At 41.7% G+C, this 22,206-nt stretch overlaps 1 protein-coding gene and 1 non-coding gene across 7 annotated transcripts in view; both read left to right on the top strand.

Annotated features, from left to right (window-relative positions):
• Nucleotides 1–22,206, top strand: part of CTNND2 (catenin delta 2) — a 936,316-nt gene that overhangs the window by 830,689 nt on the left and 83,421 nt on the right. The gene's annotated exons all lie outside the window — the stretch shown is intronic.
• Nucleotides 21,267–21,373, top strand: LOC137222814 (U6 spliceosomal RNA). The gene has a single exon (XR_010942605.1). It is a non-coding gene; the product is annotated as a U6 spliceosomal RNA (small nuclear RNA).

Raw genomic sequence — 22,206 nt, 5'->3', positions numbered from 1 at the left:
CATGTGCAGGACGTATATGCGTGTACAGAAACAGAGCATGTGTTAGAGGCCTTGCTTTTCCGGCTCTCCTTCTAGTGGAAATCAGTGCACTAATTTATCTTTTAGAATTTAGAGGAAAATGCGATGTTTGGTGACATTTCTAATCTTGCAAATTAAAAATGACCACAGTACTCAGCACCGGATACCATCGTCCTGATCCTCTAAATCTCTGTCAGGCTGTTTGTTTGCTTCCCACATTGTGAACTGGAATTCTAATGGGATACAGGCCACTTTTCTTCCTCTCGCTATGTTAAAATTTACTTTGGATTAGACTATACTGGCTCTTTAATCCTATTTTTAAAGAATCATCTCCCTTTAGTTTGGTGTTCAAGAAATAGGGCGGCTCTTTTATTAATGAAGCATTAAAGAGGCATACATTCACCTATTTATTCAACAAATTTTTGTCCATGACCTACTTTGTTCCAGGCCTGTTCTAGGCCTGGAGATGATATCAAAGCAGCCAGGAAGCCTTGCCCTGGTGGAGTTTACATTCTGAAGAGGGGAGATGTACAGCCAACAAAATACACACGTGAATCCCACGACGTGGTAGAAACTTTCTATGGGGGAAAATGGAGCTGGGTCAGGCACAATGTAATTGGCGAGGTTGCGATTTTTTTTCCAGTGAAGTGAAATTTACATAACGTAAAATTAACCACTTTAAAACGTACCATTTAGCATTTTGGCGATGTCGTACAGCCAGCACCTATGTCAAGGTCCAAAATATTTCCATGACCCTAAGGAAAGCCCTGTACCCATTAGGTGGTCATCCCCCAATTCCCCTTCCTCCCAGCTCCGGCAGCCACCAGTCTGCTTTCTGTGGATTTTCCTATTCTGGATATTTCCTATAAATGGAATCACACAAGACGTGAGCTTTTGTGTCTGGCTTCTTGCACTTAGCATAAGGGGCTGTGATTTTAAATGAGAGGTCAAAGTCAAAATAGGAGATGTTGGGAAGGTAACATTTGAGCAGAAGCCTGAGGGAGGTGAAACAGGGCCCTGTGGCTCTCTGGGGTGAAGAGCACCTAACTGAAGGAGGAGCCTCTGCAGACAGCCTCCCAGAGGGGGATCTGGAAGCAGGCGGTTGGGTTTAAGGCCTTTGCAGGGCCTGGTGTGCCTGGTACAGAGTGAGTGGTGGGAGCCCAGACTGGAGAGACCTTCTGGTTCCTCCCTCTGTAACTGGGAGGATGCCCACCCAGGCCAAGGTCGAACCACAGGGACCTGCCCGGGGAGAGGCACAGCCTCCGCAGATACCACTGTCCTCCTGGGGTCGAAGATATGACTCTGGTGTGGTGGTTGACCAGTGCAGCATGAAGCTTGCCCACAGGTAGCAGGTAGCAGCAGAGGTCAGACAGCAGGGAGCTGGACCACCCATCGTGGCAAAGGTTCCGGTTATGCAGCTTCTGGGGGATTTGGGAAAAGCAGGTGAGAGTGGGCAAAGGGGGAAGATTCCATTCCTGGGGCAGTTGGAGTACCAGGCGTGGGTCCAAGTCTCATACAAATTATGCATAGATACAACAGTCTACCTCCACTATCCAAATTCCTGAACGTGGCGTACCAAGCCCTTCATGACCTAGGAACCAGCCACTTTTCTCCTGCCGTTTCGCAATACCCATCATATCCTCCTATAAATACCAAAGGATTTGCAGGTCTCCAAACCATTTATTTATTCACAGGGACCAGATTTCAAATCTGCGTCTAATAAATGCAATTATTTGTTATGCTTGAAGTACATCATAAGGCATGACATAAGCTCACAATTTTATAATTATACTTGGTTTGAATTTAATTTAAATGGTGGTGGTGGATGTTACATATTTAAACTACACTCTTAGCCCTCTCCATATCCACTTTCCTTTTCCTTGCATAGGTGTTTTAGACAGGACAGCGCTGGGGCTTGTAATCAAATCCTGGGGCTCCTCTATAAAATGCAGGGAAAATCAATAGCTAATCAGTCTACTGCTTGGGTACGAACTACTAGGTGTTGTGCATTTGGGTGTTTTATTTCTTTTGGTGGATTAAAATATAACAAAATAGGGAACTATTGATTGGTTTTCTAGCCTCAAGGCGTCTCTTCTTTCCGAGAAGCCAGTTATCTAGAACTGTCTCTGAGGCAGGAACATTTGGAAGTCCATATTTCCCATGTTAAATTAAGCCTTTACTATCAAATGTCACCAGACAGGAAAGGGAACCAAATGTTTAAAAATAGGAGTGAAAATATCTCAGCTTTATGGAGTCAGTAACTTTTTTCTTGAGTAAGAAAAGCAGAATTGAACCAAAAAACACTCTTCTATTCTATCTAGGAGAAAGGAAATGTGACCTTTGCTAACTCTTTTGCTTTAAATATTGTATCAAAGTAGTGGTTCTTTATAAGAAAATGCTCTACAGAACTTTATATATTGAAAAAAAAGCTGCAACAACTTTGAACCAAGAACAAAGACAAAATTAAAGTTGGACTTTTCTATCAACTCTCAATCAAAGCTTTGGTGACCTCAATGGTTTCCTGGTGTTAAAGATCATTTATATTCTGAAAACTCCCAGATAGGTATTTCTGGTATGAATCTCACATCTCTGTATCCAATAGTTTGTCCACCACCTGCACCGGATATCTGACAGGCATCTCAAGTAAAACACCTCCAGACCTGAGTTCCTTGTCTTTTCCTCCAAAACCAATCCTGCAGGCTTCCACATGGCAACCTGTCCCTGCAGTGGTCCAGGATAAGCACCTTGCTGTCCCCTTTGATTCTTTACTCTCATATCCATTCCATCAACAAATCTGGTCTTCCTTCTGAATTTTCCCATAACCTGACCCTTCTCACCTTCATTGCCTTGTCCCCCCAGATCCCATCCTCTCTCACCTGCGTTATTACCATGGCCACTTTCCTGGTGGCGCAGTGGTTGAGAACTCTCTGCTTCTACCCTCACCCCCTACCATCTACTCTCAAAGGAGCAGCCAGAGTGGTCCTATCAAAACCTCACAGCATGTCTTTTCTCCACTTAAAACCTTCCATCAGCTCCTCATTTCTTTCAGTGTAAAGTTAAGTCTTTGCAAGGCAGACACAGCTCTATACAATCCAGTTCTCTGTTCCCTCTCCAGCCTCAACTTCTTCCTCACTGGCATTAACCTTTCTGTGGACACTGCTTCACTGCAGTTCCTTTATGACCTGAGCCAAAAGCCTGCCTCAGGGCCCTTGAACATGCAATTTCCTCTGCCTGCACTCCTCTTCCTGCAGATGTCCATGTGGTCAATCCTCACCCCCTCAGGTCTTTACTCAAGTGTTACTTTCCCAATACAACCTTTTCTGGTGCCCATTCTTAAAATTCTATCCCCTTTTCTGCTTTACTGATCTTCACAGTACTAATCACCCTCTAATATATAACATATTATTTATTTATCTTATTTCTTATCCATCTCTCCACACTAGAATGTAAACCCATTAAGAGCAGGAAGTTCCACCTTGTGTGTTTACTGATATAGCTCGTGTACCTAGAACAATGCCTGACCCATACCAGGGATTCATCAGTATTTGCTGAATGAATAACTGAATTTTTTCCTGTCTGGCCTTTATCTTATAATGAACTCCACATCAGCAAAACATTAAGTAAGCAAATGAAATAAAACATTAACTAAAGAAAAGGATTTTATATTAATAAAGAAAATCATCCAAAAGCCAGTTCATTTTCCTACTAAAGTTTACTAGATGTATGCAGACACTCAGAATTTCAGAAGGAATCCAGTTGTTTTCAATCACTGGGGTCCAGTTTAAATTACATCTCTTCTTTAGATCATTCTTTTAATTGGAGGGGGCAGCTACCACAACTCTGGTTAAGGAAAGGTTCATCTTCCTTGGACTCCATGATAAGAAAAAGTCCAAATAAGCTATTGAACAACAATCAGTCCACCCCATCAGCTCTAATGAGGTTCGAGTAGTAGCACACATGATCTAACTTGATCATGGCATATGACCCTTTTAATGTATTGTTGGATTTGGGTTGCTAGTATTTTGTTGAAGATTTTTGCATCTATGTTCATCAGTGATATTGGCCTGTAATTTTCTTTCTTTGTGGTATCTTTGTCTGGTTTTGGTATCAGGGTGATGGTGGCCTCATAGAATGAGTTTGGGAGTATTCCTTCCTCTGCAATTTTTTGGAATAGTTTCAGAAGGATAGGTGTTAGCTCTTCTCTAAATGTTTGATAGAATTCACCTGTGAAACCGTCTGGTCCTGGACTTTTGTTTGTTGGGAGTTTTTTAATCACAGTTTCAATTTCAGTCTTTGTGATGGTCTGTTCATATTTTCTATTTCTTCCTGGTTCATTCTTGGGAGATTGTGCCTTTCTAAGAATTTTTCCATTTCTTCGAGATTGTCCATTTTATTGATGTATAGTTGCTTGTAGTAGTCTCTTGTGATCCTTTGTATTTCTGTGGTGTCCATTGTAACTTCTCCTTTTTCATTTCTAATTTTATTGATTTGAGTCCTCTCCCTTTTTTTCTTGATGAGTCTCGCTAAAGGTTTATCAATTTTGTTTATTTTTTCAAAGATCCAGGTTTTAGTTTCATTGATCTTTTCTATTGTTTTCTTGATCTCTATGCCATTTATTTCTGCTCTGATCTTTATGATTTCTTTCCTTCACTAGTTTTGGGTTTTGTTTGTTCTTCTTTCTCTAGTTGCTTTAGGTGTAAGGTTAGGTTGTTTATTTGTGATTTTTCTTGTTTCCTGAGGTAAGGTTGTATTGCTATGAACTTCCCTCTTAGAACTGCTTTTGCTGCATCCCATAGGTTTTGGATCGTTGTGCTTTTGTTTTCATTTATCTCAAGATATTTTTTGATTTCCTCTTTGATTTGTTCCAAAAAAAAATTTTTTTTAAGATAGTAGCACTAAAGTAGTATCACGTACTCTGCCTCTCCTTGTCTTTCCATTTGGGCTGTTTCCATGGTTCTGTGTATGTCTCTGCCATCAGGTGATAAGTAGGCTACAGGTAGATATTTGTGTGCTTCCAAATGACGTCATGCAGTGGTCCAGGTGAATGCACATCCATCCATTTCTTTGCAGCCTTCCAAAAATGTTAATTATCCTTCAGTATAAAGTGTTATTTCATCATTCAGAAAGAGGTTTTTTTTTTTGCGGTACACCGGCCTCTCACTGTTGTGGCCTCTCCCGTTGTGGAGCACAGGCTCCAGACACACAGGCTCAGTGGCCATGGCTCACGGGCCCAGCCACTCCGCAGCATGTAGGATCTTCCCAGGCCGGGGCACGAACCCGTGTCCCCTGCATCGGCAGGCGGACTCTCAACCACTGAGCCACGAGGGAAGCCCAAGAGGTTTTTTTTTTTAATGGTAATGATTAGCTTCAGAGAAAAGAACAAACAACACTGTCTTGTTCTAATAAGTTTACCAAAATACCATCCATTTCAGCACATTGACAGTTCCTGATGAAGATGGCAGGTATTTCTTTTCCGGATTCCCTATCCTCTCTGCCAACAAGCAAACAAACAAAACTAACAAAATAAAAAACTTCAAACACCTAGGAACACTGGACAGGAGAAGTACTGGGTGGTGTTACCAAACGGCCTCTTATCCCTAACCACTCTTTTTGATGAATTATTCAGCCAGACCGGTTTTTGTACCATCATCCCCACTCACAAACCTGTACCCAAGCTGTATCCCTCCCTGGCATGGTCTTTCATCTCTGTGCATTTACTCACCCCCCAGCCATCACTCAGAGCCCAGCTCTAGGTGGCCTTCCTGATGAACACTGCTCCCTGAACACAGAAAGGAGGTGGGTAATACCTACTTGATAAAAAATCTTTTAATTTACCTTGGATTTCCATTATTTAATTTTATTTTTGTGTTGTCTCTTTTTGTGTGTATGCATTGCATTTCCCCCCAATGAAATAAGAAGCAGGAATCAGGTTCCATATTTATTTGTATGTCCTACCATGCCTAGCCCTTTGCTATGCTCAGTACATATTGGCTGAACCAATTCTCTGATGGGAGAATAACACGGGTTTTTTATTCTGGCGAACAGATCTAGAGGAGGTTTGGGGAATCCCACAAAGAGAGAAGGAGGGGTAGAGGGGAGGTCTATTTCAGCCTCTTTCCACAGCATCCAGTGAAGAGAGAAAAGAAAGACAGCTCGGTTGCTGCCTGAAATCCTGGACTCTAGTCAAACTCATTCTGCTGCCACTTTGGAAGAGGTTTGGGATTGGGCAGGAATTAGTAACACTCTCTGCGTATGCCCAGATAGCTATCAGAGATTGGCAGAGCCACTGCACCCCTGCGGGTGGCATTGGCAGAGCTCACAGGGCACCCTCCCTTCACTTCCCTGGGTGGTGGCTACATGCCACATTTTCCGGCAGGCAAGCCAGGGCTGGGGCGCTGGAAGCATCCTCCCGACTGCCTCACTCCCCTCCCCGGACTCAAGAGAAGGACCTTCCACTGCTTTGTGAACCTGGCCCTTCCTTCCCCAGCTCATCTCAGTCCTTTAGCCATGTCCTCTCTACCCTGTGTGACCCTTTCCCTGCACTCTGTTATCATCTGGAGGCCAGGTCACCACGTTTGGAATTGTAGAATGCTGCCTCCATACATTCATATGATATGACCCATTCTTCGCATTGGGCTGACCTTCTTTTCACGTTGTCAACTCTCTGGGCTTCTTCTATTCAGGCAACACCCTCTCAACCCAATCCAGCCTCAAAGCACCAGACAGCACCAGACAGAATCCAGACACTCTGGCATCAGGGAGGGCCGTTTCCCAGGGGAGCCTGCTGGCTCCTAAGCACAGCTGTCCCCCAAAAGAGACAGAAGAGAAGGAGCCCCAAATCTCCAGGGGCACCTAGCAGTGCATGTCTCACACTTTTCCACACTCACGAAATCATGAACAAAAGAAGGGCAGTTTCTTGCCCGGGAGTTAATTATGATTTAAGCAACAAGCCCATTGCTACTTGTCTCATGGTTTTCAGATCGTCCCTTTCATTCATTCTGGGGAGGAGGGGGCAGTGGGGCTGACACAAGGGACATTCCCTTCCTAGCCTTTTTTCTTGCCACAATCTATTTTAAATATTCAAATAAAAGATTTTAGCTGACCACTGTAATGATTCTTTACAGACAGTGGTTGCTTTTATTTAAAGGATTACATAAAAACGTTCTGTATTTAAGTGAAAATAAAGACGGAATAAAGGAGAAGGTAACGTTGATGGAATTTTAACCACCCCTCCCCTGACAGCCCCTGCCCCTGTGCCAGATCTTTACTTGGTGAGAAATGTGTTTTCCTTTGCAGAACTGGAGGGGGAAAACGGGGGGAACCTTCACTGTATCCACACTCTCCTAAATGTGTGTAGCTTTGTAAACATTCTCTTTTGTTTAGTCATCTCACAGCTGAAATTTTGAGATGTGTATCCATGGAATTCTACACCTGGCAGCCCTGATCTTCATCCAGACTTTGGGGTCTATTTTACCCAGGTCTCGAATCATGAGAGCATGTTCTCTCGGGGAATAAACGGACACCTAAGCCCGTGTCTCAGTCTCCATGAAGCAGCATTCCAGACGTTACTCAGGAGGTCATTTCTCAACGTTTGTCTCCATTCTTTGGCCTAGGAATGAAATGACATCCTGGTAATCATCCTCTGAGTATTCAGAATATCACTGCATCACAGTGTCTCCTAGGGCTCTTAAAATGTATGGCACTACCATCAGTTAAAATACACACGTGTGTGTGTTTTATTACCTTCTCATCTCATGCCAGTGGCTTCCGTGTAGCAGAACTCGCTGGGATGTGGGCACCCCATTCTGGAGGGCAGACTTTTCACAGGCCACTCATCACACATGGGCACTTTCTTTATCTGTGTTCCTGACCCTAGGGAATCCCACCTGTGCCCAGGGAAAGACTTGAGGTTCTGGAAACCTCAGTGCAACCTGGGAGGCAAAGTAATCTTTTTATTCCTGGGAATGTCTGAGCTTTACTTTATTAAGTAGGTTTGAGGACATTTTTAGAGACATACCCTCTCTGCATTTCAAAACATGTTTCTTCAGACCCTGGCAGATGTTGTTTTAATTAAAACACATGTAATTTCAATTAGTATTTCAAAAAGAAGCCCGGTTTCCCAGACAAGGTGATTTTTCAGAACATTCTTTGCTGACTCGCTTTAATAACTTGATTTCAGGAGCCAAATTCTAGGCAGCCAGAGAGCTGTGTGCTTTGGCCAGAACTTGGTATCTTCAGATTAGGTGCCTGTGTCAGAGCTCTCATCTCCCAAACCCGAGAACCTAATCTCATGAATGCTGCCCTCCTTTCCAGCAAAGACATGGGTTCTTTGTTAATGAACTTCAGACACCTGTTGGGGAATTTTGGCGGCTGGGTCTGGCAGATAAGAATTCCTTGGAAGGGGAAGTTGTAAATAAATTGAAGAGCCAATAATGATTTTATTAAACAAGACTTAATGATTGGCCCCTTGGAAATACTCGATGTGGGGAAAAGGCAAAACTGAGTCAACTGAAATTTCCAGTTGATGCAGATTTCAGAACCTCCACTGTAAGAAAAGAGGGAGAAAAACACCTAACTTTATTTGGACCATTTCGGTATTTATTTTAATGCCTGGTCAAACAGTTTCAGAAGAAAAGCTTTAGAGAAGAGAATGCATAAGAAATGAAATGGCTCTCCAAAATACCCCCCCTCTTGAGAATCGAAAGTAAAAAAGAGGATTTTAGCAGAATAATGGTTTTTTTGTTTGTTTGTTTGTTTTTGCGGTGCGGGGGCCTCTCCCTGTTGTGGCCTCTCCCGTTGCGGAGCACAGGCTCCGGACGCGCAGGCTCAGCCGCCATGGCTCACGGGCCCAGCCGCTCCACGGCACGTGGGATCTTCCCGAACCAGGGCACGAATCTGTGTCCCCTGCATCGGCAGGCGGACCCTCAACCACTGCGCCACCAGCGAAGCCCCAGAATAATGTTTTTAAGTTATATTCCTTCTCCATGTTAACTGCTATTTCTTCCCCTTGCCAAAAGGGGGGAAAAACATTTAATCATGTGGAAATTAATTGTTATTTTTTACTTTCTAATACTAAAAATAATGGATTAGAAAGTAGTTTAAAAGTTTTAAAATGAATACATTTTTAGCCATTCTGCCTTATGCTTGATTGTATTTATTATGCTGGATCTTGAGGAATTGCAGAGCAGGCAAGGGTAGATGTAATTGGGGGTTCCGCTAAAAAAAGAAAAAAAACGTGTATAGGCTGGTGCCGTCAATTGAGTGGTCCAGTGGATCTGACCTGGAGGACACATAAGGCAGTAAGATGAAGAGAAGGCAGACACTGTAGAGAGGTGAGGCAGCCATCCCAGGACGAAGGACACAGCAAGCCCCAGAAGAGGCCGGGGACCCAGGAGGTGATGGAAGATTGGCAGGGCAGCTCCCCTAGCATCTGGGCAGCTGAGGCCAGGAGCTAGGATGCTGGTCTGTGAGATGGCACAAAAGTAGATTTTGCTCCTTGAGAAGAAGTAAGCTCGCTGAGATGCTTTGAGAAGAGAAAGCCCATCTGTTCATCCTGCCAGACTGAGGTCAAAGAGGAGAAGAGAGGCAAAGAATCAGGCAGTTCCCACAGCTCCTCCTCAAAATGTCCCAAAAGTTCTTTCAAGACACTTAGTTGAAATTTAGAGATTTCTTCTCTTATAACCAAGAAAGCTCATGAAAATGTACTGTCTCTGAGCAAACCTGTTTTTTCAAATTTAAAATGGAATTCCCTATTCAGTTTTGTGTATGATAACATCTTTGAACAATGTCAGGTAAAATACTGGCTTTGGAGTGGAATGATAAAAGACAAGCGGCTTGTTTCCTAAAGCACGTAATATCCTTTGAATCCCAGATTTTATCATCCTTACTATTTAATGTAGGCAGTTGAACGAGAGAGAGTACAAACCAGAATGGTGCAGGTATATGGTAATATACAACGTGTTGCTTTTCATTAGGAGTTACTAATATTCCAGCATCAACATTAGAGGGTATTCAATGTGCAAGGTAGATCAAAGGATAAGAAATTCCCATGGTCCTCACTTGCAGGCTTGAACACTTTAATTTACTCATCAGAGAGGAATGTCATAGGTATGAAATGGAAAGTGATGTTAAACTTTTTAACTGAATATTAACTCCACGGACTAATACCGACTAGTGTTTGTGTGAGAGTCAGATCCCATATAAGTGACCTTGTTACTCTTTTTCTTTTCTTTTTTTTGGGGGGGGAGAGGGGTACTTATCTATTTTTTTAATTGAAGTACAGTTAATTTACAATATTGCATTAGTTTCAGGTGTACAGCAAAGTGATTCAGTTATATATATATTTTTCAGATGCTTTTCCATTATAGGTTATTATAAGATATTGAATATAGTTCCCTGTGCTATACAGTGGGACCTTGTTGTTTATCTATTTTATATATAGTAGTGTGTATGAATTAATCCCATACTACTGATTTATCCCTCCCCCACGTTCCCCTTTGGTAACCGTAACTTTTTTTCTATGTCTGTGAGTCTGTTTCTGTTTTGGAAATAAATTTATTTCTATTATTTTTTAGACTCCACATATGGTGATATCATATAATATTTGTCTTTCTCTGATTGACTTCACTTAGTATGATCATCTCTAGTTCCATCCATGTTGCTGCAAATGGTGTTATTCTTTTTTATGGCTGAGTAATATTCCATTGTATATATGAACCACATCTTATTTATCCATTTATCTGTCTATGGACACTTAGGTTGCTTCCATGTCCTGGCTATTGTAAATAGTGCCATTATGACATTGGGGTGCATGTGTCTTTTCAAATTAGAGTTTTCATCTTTTGGGAGGTATATGCCCACTAGGAGTGGGATTGCAGGGTCATGGTAGCTCTATTTTCAGTTTTTGGAGGACCCTCCATACCGTTTTCCATAGTGGCTGCACCAGTTTACATTCCCACCAACAGTGTAGGAGGGTTCCCTTTTCTCTGCTCCCTCTCCAGCATTTATTATTTGTAGAGTTTTTGATAATAGCCATCCTGACTGGTGTGAGGGGATACCTCGTAGTTTTGATTTGCATTTCTCTAATAATTAGTGATGTTGAGCATCTTTTCATGTGCCTGTTGGGCATCTGTATGTCTTCTTTGGAGAAATGTCTATTTAGCAGCCTTGTTACTCTTAAAAAGTGAGAATAGAGGGTGTGTGTGAGAGAAGAGCCACAGGCCTCACTCACCAGCAAATAGTTATGGAGGGACCACTGGGGCTACTGCAGGAAACAAGGCCTCAACTTGCTTCCTTAGACCAGAGTTCCCCACACTGTGTACCACGAATGGGTCACAGATGTGCTGCAACTTTGATGCCCTCAGCCCTCAGGAAGGTCTGGGGAGCAAGCGCCTGGATCTGTAACCCCCAGCAGGGCACAGCTCTGACCCCAGGACACAGTACAGGTATTAGCATTTTCTATGTGTGCCATGCTGAGGAAACAATTTAGAAGTTCTACCCAAGACAGGCCTCCCACCTCCACAGCCCAATACGAGACACCTGTGCTCTGTCACTCTACCTGAAACTCAAAAGGTTGAACTTTCAGGTCATCCTCCCCTTTACTCCTCAGATACTAACCCAAACCCTAGTTTTTTGTTTGTTTGTTTGTTTTTTAACATCTTTATTGGGGTATAATTGCTTTACAATGGTGTGTTAGTTTCTGCTTTATAACAAAGTGAATCAGTCATACATAAACATATGTTCCCATATGTCTTCCCTCTTGCGTCTCCCTCCCTCCCCAAACCCTAGGTTTTTATTTGCCCCTATTTTTCCAGTGACAGAAATGGATAGACACTTTGGGTTTTTTCCTTCTTTTCTTTATCCTTAGACAGTAAATCCATCAGGATATCTTGTTGACACTTCTTTGGGGAGTTGCTTGAATTCCTTACTCTTCATGTGTATTTCACCTTCCAATTTCAGCCTGCAGTATGGCAAGTCCAGGGCATGCCCATGGCATCCTACTTGGGTCACTTTGTCCCTCTCACCCTTTCTGAGCTCCCACCCCCAAATCACTGCTGCCACCCTGACCTTCGTAAAATCCTCCAATAAAGGAATCTTCGGTGTTTCCATGATATGCATGATACAAAGTGAACTCTGCCACCTGATTTTATTTTTCAGTAAAACAGTTTGTATTAAGGCCCCTGCAAGAGTCTCCATGCTTCCTAGTATGGGCATGTCTCTCTTCTGATCTTGCTCCAACCTCTGAGAAGCATTTGAAATATTCATACACCTTCGTTCCTAAGAGAAAACTTTCCTAGTTTTCTTCCTTCCTCTTTCTTTTCCTTTGGCTTTTTCTCCTCCACTCTGCTTCAGGGCTCTGTCCTGGGTCAATCTTCTGTAAAGCCCATCACATAAATTCATTATTTCTGACATTGTATTTTCCAGTTCTAGAATTCCCATTTGGTTCTTTCTTATAGTTTCCATTTCTCTACTGAATTTGTTCTTTTTTTAATCATGCATGTTGTCCATTTCTCCACTTGATATTTAACATTTATATCACGGATCAAGTCCTTGTCTGCTTATTCTAGTATCTGGGTTATTTGTGGATTTGCCTGTATTGACTATCCTTTCTCTTCATTTTCCTGCTTTGTTACATGTCTTATGATTTCTTGTTTACGCTAGACATTGTGTGTTAAAATATTAGAATTGACTGAAGTCGATAATACATACCTCCAACAAAATACCCCATTTCTTCTATCAGTCTGCTACGGTGGAGGGCTGAGTTAATCAAACATGTATTTTAGCTGTATCTGGGCTTTAGTTAAATTCAGTTTTTACCACTGATTCAAATGTTTCAAGAGCATGGTCAGTATTTAACCTACAGTTGGGCTTAGAAGCTGAGCACATACAGATTCTGGAGATGTCTCTGTGCATCACAGCCCAGTCATTACTTTCTGAGTCAGAGGAGATGTTTAGATCCCTGCACTACCTACATTTTTCAGACTTTAAATAATTTTACTCTCACTCTCTCTATCCAACCTCAATACTTACTTTTTATTTTTATTTTTTATAGATTTGTTTATTTATTTTTGGCTGCGTTGGGTCTTCATTGCTGCACGTGGGCTTTCTCTAGTTGCGGCGAGCGGGGGCTACTCTTCGTTGCGGTGTGCAGGCTTCTCCCTGCGGTGGCTTCTCTTGTTGCAGAGCATGGGCTCTAAGTGCGCGGGCTTCAGTAGTTGTGGCACATGGGCTCAGTAGTTGTGACTCACGGGCTCTAGAGCGCAGGCTCAGTAGTTGTGGAACACGGGCTTAGTCGCTCCGCGGCATGTGGGATCTTCCCCGACCAGGGCTCAAACCCATGTCCCCTGCATTGGTGGGTGGATTCTTAACCACTGTGCCACCAGGGAAGTCCCAACCTCAATACTTACTGTTCCTAAGTTCACAGCTGTCCTTCTAGTTGGGCTCTCTCCCCACTGTCCCTGCTCTTACCCTTCTCTTTCCACTTGAGCTATTCTATCCCCCACTCCCCACAGTTGCTCTTTCACCATCTCCTTTCTATCTACTCCTTACCCATCCTCCAAGACAAATTCTAGTTCCACCCCTTTTACAGAGCGTCCCTGAGAACTCTTTCTTTAATTTTGTGCTCTATTTGAACTCTTTCATGTTTATCAATGTATTTTCCCAAATTTAGCACATAAGGAGTATTGTGCACAAGACCCATATGAGTGCATAATGCTAATGGATGCAGCAGTATCGTCTCCTCGGCCAAGCCAGTAGCTCTTTAGGAACAAGAAAAGCATCTTTCTGTGTTTTCTCTTTTTATGCTTCTTTTGAAAGTCCTGGCAATGCCTAGCATCATATGAATGTGATGACAGCCACAGGGAGGTGTTGCATCGTTCTGCTAGAATATGAACTCCAGGGGAGCAGGGGGAGTAGCTTCCTTGTTTGCTGCTGGAACCCCCAGAACAAGGCTGTTCCAGCATCTGGCAGATAATTTTTAGGTTTTATTTGAATGCACAGTAGGTTGAAGTCATAATATTGCAGTTTTATCAACCAAATTACCAATATTATATGTTGATTTTCCTAATTATTCAAAATTGGTTTGCAGTGATAACCTATAGCATATCATCGTTGACAAATGAGACCTACATACCTACCCTCACCCTCCTTCCTCACCTTGAACACACCACCACCACTACATCCCTAAAAATAGAGCTCCAAGCCTTATTTTTATTATGTAAACAAAAGCAGTTGAATAACACTTTTTCAGACCATGATTCTTGATCTCAGTTGTGTATTGGCATCACCGGAGCCCATCCCCAGAGACAGTGAGTTATTAGCACTTATTTTTCAGCTCCCTGGAGGTTGTAATATCTAGCCAAGGTTGAGAACTACTGCTTTAAATCTCTGTAAGACCCATCGTAAATAAAAACAGCCTGCTAATCTCCTGGAAAACTGTCTTCTCCCAATTTTGAAATGTTTTATAATGACTGCAGTCTAAACCTGAAGTCATTATCCTCTGAGCATTTTTCTCTGAGACATGCCATTTCTTTGATTGCAACAGACACAGAAATTTTCTCCAGAAATTATTCTGATTCAGACTTCCTCTTTACATTATTGTATGTAATGGATGATGGCTTTGAAATAGCTGATTTCGGTTAACATTGCCACTAAAGGTACTGATAGCTAGAGTCAAAACAAAGCATGAATTCTTGCAAATGTATTTACACATAGTAGGAATATCAAGTGGGCATCAGCTCCCTGTTGTAGAATAATCTTTCATAACACACACTTAGGTGAAGATGTCATGAGTCTCTTCAGTTTGGCAAAGGATTCTAACTTTACCTTTCCACTTAATTAAGCCCCTTATGGTTAAAGACTAATTGAATCAAGAGGATGATTGTAAAGAGCTTTTTGGAAACATCAAATTCAAGGGTAAGGCTGACAATAGAGTTCAGGGCCGAGAAGGCTACAGGGACTGTCTCAGTTTTTCTGATGGAAGCAGGGTGTCCCCTTGGTGCCGTCCTTCCCGACTCAGGGTGTCTGAGTTCCCCACCACTTGGGAAGCCTGCCAGTGCCCAAGCTAAAAATGCCCGCGGGGTACCAATGAGCAAGTAAAGAAGGAGAAAAATAACCAGAAAATATACAAATTAATACTTTGAGTTATAACCCTGCCTCGCAAGCATCCTTCCAAAACACGAGGGTATTAGCATTACCTTTCTGAGAGCTGCTTTTCTTGAGTTAAAGCTACTTATCACTTCCCAAATATACTCTTCTTTGTTGTGACCTTATACCTCTGCCTGGATGATTTATTAAAATGTGTTTTCTTTGATGTGCATAGGTGATGCTAGGCAGTGCGTGCTTTAAGTTGCTTTTGAATCTGGTATCTCTGGGGTTTGGTATGGGGGAGGCTGCATCAGCTATGGAAGAAGCTAATGGCTTCCCTTGAGGATCAAACCTTTGACCTTGCTTTCTTGGCTGGATGCTAATCTGCCGAACTAAGGAAAATCAGCCAATGGGGAGACCCAAGGAATAATTCCATTGGCTTCATTGAACATCCCTCAGTTGACCTGATCCTGTATACCCTAGTGTTAAGTGTCACCTTCTTCTGTGACACCTCATTTACCCCCAGGAGCAATACTGGAATTGTATTCCATTCTCACCAGTTTTCACTACTGGCCCAGGCTGGGGGAGAAGAGCTAGTGGACAAAAAGATGTAGGGTAGGTGATGAATATTGACAAGGCTATTTGTTGAATGAAGGTAAAGTGTATTGTTTCTGAAGCATCATTATAGGGGAAAATAGAGGATTGTTCAGTTACCTATTTTCCACTAGGCAAAAGACTAAAACTAGCTAAAAACATCTGAATTACAAAGTAGAACACCTCCCTGGATCAATGTTTTAAATGGTAAGCAGGTGACTGTGCTACTCAATTGGATAGTAATGATCTGTGAGCAACAGACGATGAATGCCGAGCATTCAGTAGTTAAGTACAGTTTGCCACAAAGCCCATCTTAAATGGGTAAGTGATCTCCTATGTGTAAGTAGTTAAGTACAGTAGTTAAGTACAGTTTGCCACAAAGCCCATCTTAAATGGGTAAGTGATCTCCTATGTGTAAACATGACTGCATCCACGGTAATTAGGTGCAAATGTGAAGGGACAGACTGACTAAGTCAGGCTTTGTCTTCTTCCCACATTAGCTTAAAGCAGCACATATAGCCACCCTGCTTTTTATCTTCCCAGCTGGCTCCCTGGGTCACCCCCAGCCAGCTGGGCTGGTGGGCTCTGGGCAAGAATGGAGCAGAGGATTTGGGGGTTTGGAATGAGAGTGATCCTTGGAGAGCAGTGCTGGGGAAGTGGAGGAAAACCAGAACTACAGACAAGAGACAATACCAGTGACAGTAACAACTACAGCCTAGCCCCCATGCTTCATCTGCAAACACCCTCTCCTGTTCGGGGCCGCTGGAAGGAAGCTGAGGGCCTGGCATAAGCTGGATGCAGAATAAACAAACGGCAACTGCCTAGAACTAACTAGACAGACAAATCAGTGAGTCCAACTATTTGGGTGTCTTCTTTGGAAAAATGTCTATTCAGATCACTTTTAATCAGACTGAGTTTTTTTATATTGATTTCTCTGAGTTCTTTATATATTTTAGATATTAACTCCTTATCAGATATATGATTTGCAAATATCCTCTTCCATTCCATAGGCTGCCTTTTCATTTCCTTGATGGTTTCTTTAGCTGCACAGAATCACATTTTTAAATATAAACTGTTGCCAAAGATGTAGTTTCCTGTGTGGCATTTCAAAGATAAATCTGACACATCCCTCTTTTAAGTATACCTGATCTGAATATCATAGTGGTTTAATATCCACCATCATCCTTTTAAATAATATGTAAGGAAGTTCTTCATTAATGTTAGAAATTATATATAATTTCTGTTGCTTCTTGAGCATGTGACCATTTGACATTCCCCAAGAATTTTACTAAATGCTTAAAAGTCTCTTATTCAACATTCTTCCTGCAAACAAAAGATATACAAATTTTTTAAAAAATTTAATATTTCTTGTAGTATTAGGCTTTAAGTTTCTCTTATGTATTGTTATTACTGTAGTTCTTAGTGGGACACGAGCGAAACAGCAACATATATGTGTCATATATCTTGATTAAAATTTTTAGATATAAAAAGTAAAATTGTATTTGAAATGTATCCCTTAGATGGATGAGCCCTTTTATCCCAATCAATTCAGATAGTCAAAAATGAGTTTTACTTCTTGCTTGAATGAACAGGATTCAGTATCATTCTATTCTCATTGTGTATGTATGTTTAGATTTAAATACTGAGAAACATCACTCAGATAAGGTGAAGGGAATCAAAGATCTTTATAGCAATATCACTTGATTCTTTCAACTTCTTTTGGATTTTATTTCAAAATCTCATTGGGTTCCATCACCAGAAGTTAGTTTCAGTTACCTACCCAATGGCAACCTGAGTAAGTTCTCCTTCATTCTGGAGAAGGTAAAGAATTGGAAACTACCTCTTTGGGAAAAAAAAAAAATGGATGAACTGCCCGTCATTAGAGTTGTTTCCTTCTCAACCCAGACACTAACTCTGTGGTGCAGAAAAAAACCTTGGTTTGGACTTAGAGCACATTTGCCACTCAGGAGCAGGGAGGGACTAGACTAGATTCTGTACAGTCAGGTAAGGAAGGCTGTGAACATGCACATGGGAGGGTTTTCAAGCAGATCAGTTTTGTTGGAAGAGTGCATAGGAAAGCCAAGGATCTGAAAACGGGATCCCTGAAAACCCCAAGGCCCTGTGTTCCCTCAGAGAGTCTTCACGAAGTCCCCGGGCACACAGGGCCCAGTTTGGAGACCACAGCCCCAGGGTAGCCTGACCCTGAAGGACTCCGGATGTGACCTTCCCGTTGCTCCCACATGACCAGGGGTTGATGTTAGGAGAATGTGCTTCTCTGATGGGTTAGCTGTATTTTCACAAGCTGTTTCCACATGCGCCATTTTTGAGCTGCAGTTCCTCACGGGGGGAGCTTTACCACGTGGAGAAAAGCAGCCAACTGTGTGGTGAGAAACACCAGGCAAGATTTAAGGATTACATGTGAAGCTAATAGACTACAGTATGAATCTTATGCTCAATCATAATTTCTTATCTACATATAAAATATCATTATTGAGACAACGGGTAGAGTATTTGAAACTTCCTGGGGACTAATTAAATAGAAAGAAGTCTGGCTTTCAGACTGGAAGCTCCACAATTCAGTTCTCATACCATAAATGTCTGATGTGATGGTTTAATACAGTTGCCAAGATATTATACTAAGAAACAGCTGGATATTTCAAGGGGTTAGTGTGATTCTGCCCTTGTCTGCTGACTTCAGAAATGTGAAATTATCTCCTCATTCATTCATTTGACCAATATTTATTGAGTGCCAATTATGTGCTGATCCCAGTAGAGCATCAAAGTTTCTGCCTCCTGGAATGTATGGTCCAATGATGGAAAGAGTTTCAAAAGGAAGCAAAAAATATTCACTTTCTGCTTTGGATGTGAACAAAATATTGTAGTTTAAGGGATTAGGGCATAACAAGCGGAGGAAAGTGTTGAATGGGTGGTCAGGAGAGGCCTCTACCAGGTGACACCCAAGCAAATTCTGAGGGATGGGCAAGAACCACATGATAAGCCATCTGGAGAAAGAGCTCTCTGGGCAGAAGGAGCAGTGAAGCAAAATCCCTGCTGCAGGATGGAGCTTGGCATGTGCCTAAAATGGTGAGAAGGTCAATGTTTTGCAACTGGTAAATGAGGCAGGAACAGTTGGAGATGGTGATGGTGAGTGAGAGAAGTCTTTAAGCCTAGAGAAGGAATCTGAAGACTTTGGCTGGGAGAGAGTGATGGGATTTACAGTCCTTGAAGTCCTCTCTGGTTGCTGGTCAGAGACTAGACCGTAGGAAAGCAAAAAGGTCATTGAGGGCTTGATTTCAGGAGTCTGGGAAGATCATGTTATCATGGTCCAGAGCTGTAGCAGAGGGGTTGGGAAAAGTATTTTGAAGGTGGAGCCAGCAGGACTTGCTGATGGATGGAATGCAAAACACTATAAATAGGAAAAGGAAGGAGAGGACACAGGCTAATAGAATCAGGAGTTTGGTTTGGGGCTGAAAGTTTGAAATGTGTATTAGATATGACAGGAGAGATGTCCAGTAGAAAATGGGGAAAAATGGCTTTGATGCTTAGGACTGATATAGTCATAGGTGTATCATCAGTGGGAAAACAGAAAAGATATTTAAAGTCATGGTCCAATTATTTTAATTCTCTAAATACAGAAGCAGCTATAGGAAACCTAATCTAAAAATAAAATGCCTAGCCACAGGTAGACAAGCATTTCTTGGCTCATTAACTAAAGATAGGTTTCTTACATAACTGTATTCTTTTTCTTTCCCTTTCAGTAAAGCAGGCAAGAGATAATGTTTCTTTCGTGAGTGCTACTGAAAAATATAAGACCACATGCACACAAATAATTTTAGAATTATCTGTAGATCACATTGTGGAGCACTTTTAAGTTTGTCTTGTTTAAGTACAGTAAGCAGAGCTTATTCATACACTATAGTTGAGGCATCATGCCTGTTGATCCAACCCAGGAAAAAATATAGCAGTGGGGTGGGGAGAGGGTCAATCAGTTGAGACTGATGAGCAGTGTGGATTTCCATTCACTGGTCTAGACTCTCTTCTTGGGTATTATTTGTTTTACTTTGATTTCCTAAGGCTCATTATTCTGCATAGTCACATTTTACTACTGCAATTTTCGTCTGTCAAGTAATTTGTGTGTGTGTGTAGTCATCCCTTATTATAGTGCTTCTGGGAATTGATGAATCCCTGAGAACAGGACAGCGTACCTAGTCATTCTATCTTGTTCAGTTTTCCATGTGGCAGAAATTGTTTTAGGGGTGTATATGTGAAATGCCAAGTTATTTGAATGGAAATGCTTCTTTGCTAGTACTTTTATAAACACAGCAGGGTGGCTACCTCCCCTTGACCCACTCATACAAATGGTCTGGTAGTGAAGTTATCTTCCATTTTTCACCTGTGTGCAAGTCTTGGCAGGTGACTTTGTCAAACATTTAGAAGTGAGAATAGCCTGCAGTGAGGGAACTGCTTCCCGGAGATAAAAATCTAATTGATAGAGGACCATTAGAGACACCTTGTAGTCGAGCTTGTTTTGTTTTGCAGGAAAAAAAATATTTTGCTTCCTCCTTCTTTTGCAGTTCTAAGTAAGGCTCTACTAAATGACAATTCTATAGATAGATAGACAGATAGAGATACAGATATGAATATAGATATTGGAAACAGAGAGTTTTGTGATACTTTTTCTTATAAATTGAATACTTTTTTTCATTCGTTTGAATTTAATTGACTGTGGGTGAATGATTTTCCTAACCTTATATATAACTGGATGTTTGAATGCCACCAGAGTTTTTGTCAGCAATGTGATTTTTGTCCCAAGCCATTTTTAGAGATTTATGTGACTCGTGAAATGGAAAATTGTGGTGGTTCTGCTTTCAAATTCCCAACAGAATTTGTACATTTGTTTGCTCAAAGTGGAGACCCAGCTCTGTAGTACTGATGACCCACACAACCCACACCACTAAACGATCAACATTCTTCCTGTAAAAAGCTTACTGTTTCCTCTGGCTTCCTAGCTGCTCCATGAATGAGGCCATTTTCTGGTCTTGATAGCATCCTGGGACAGCTGCCCTCGACTCAGAGGCATGAGTTGGAGTTCAGGTGTTGGCGGAGGCATATGGTTGTCTATAATGCCGGTTAAAGGATAGTTACAGGTATATAGGTAGACCTGTGTCACGGCAATACAGCACAAGCAGGGACTCCACACACAGTGAGTAAATGAAAAAGGCTCAACATGGAATCACCTTTGGAAATATTCGGAACGACACATGTGCTGACTTGACCCTAGACCTCCTAAATCCAAGCCTCTGGCGTGGGGCCTGAGCATCTCTGTGTCTCCAAAGCTTCACAGGCAATTCTGATACCAGTCAGGGTGGAGATCATGTTCACTGTACTGTGTTTGCTCCCTCACAAGGCCAGCCATTTCCTCTTATGAATGCATACTGCCCTTTTTACAATTACGGGGCCACTTCTCACTGAACTCTAAATTATTATTTACAAAGGGTATTAGCGTCCTTAAAAGACTCAGGTGCCACTAAGATTGTTCAAGGAGCCCATGAATTTAAAATACATAAGCAGTGCTCACTTCAGCAGCGCATCTACTAAAATGGAAAGGATACAGAGAAGATTAGCATGGCCCCTGTGCAAGGATTACACACGAATTCATGAAGCATTGCTTATTTTTATAGAAAAAAACTTATGATTACCAAAGGGAAAGTGGGGGGGGCATAAGTTGGGAGTATGGGATTAGCAGATGCACACTACCATATATAAGATAGATAAACAACGAGGATTTACCGTCTATCACAGGGAACTATGTTCAATATCTTGTAATAACTTATAATGGAAAAGAAATGAAAAAAGAAGACTATGTATATGTATAACTGAATCACTTTGCTATACACCTGAAGCTAACACAATGTTGTGAATCAACTAGACTTCAATTTTAAAAAAACTTAGAAAAAAGAGAAATTTAAGAGACAAAATGACGAAATGCAACATGTGAGTCTTAATTAAAAGAAAGTGTAAAACAATAAAAATAAATGAAACAATCAGGGAGTTTGAAAAAAATACATAAGCAACTTGAAGAGGAAACGTCATTATTTTGAAATAAGTTATACGAACTATGTCAGGTTCTCTAACACACAAATACAGGAATAAAACTAAATTTTTCCCAGATTCATTTAAATGGATTTGTTCTACATCTCATTTGTCAGTATTTCTTTAGTAACAATCTAAGTTAACTCATTCAGTGAACATTACCTTATTCAAGGTAATGCTGTGTGCTGTGATACAATGATGGCATTTATTTAGATTCTCAAAAGGTGATTCACTGATAGTATTGGGATGTGAAGGACTTATCCTCAGAAAAAGAATCTGTTGCTCAAACACCTAAGTTTGATTCCAGCATGTACCGAGTAAAGGCCCAGTGGTGGGAGACAGCCCTGGCCCAGGGTCCCAGCACTGGACTCAGTCCTCCGGAGCTGGTGTATCTGAGAGCCCACAGTACCACGGGGG

The sequence above is a fragment of the Pseudorca crassidens genome, chromosome 3 (assembly GCF_039906515.1).
Source record: "Pseudorca crassidens isolate mPseCra1 chromosome 3, mPseCra1.hap1, whole genome shotgun sequence".
NCBI lineage: Eukaryota > Metazoa > Chordata > Mammalia > Artiodactyla > Delphinidae > Pseudorca > Pseudorca crassidens.
The sequence above is the reverse complement of the archived record's forward strand: the minus strand, read 5'-3'. Positions and strand labels throughout refer to the sequence as shown.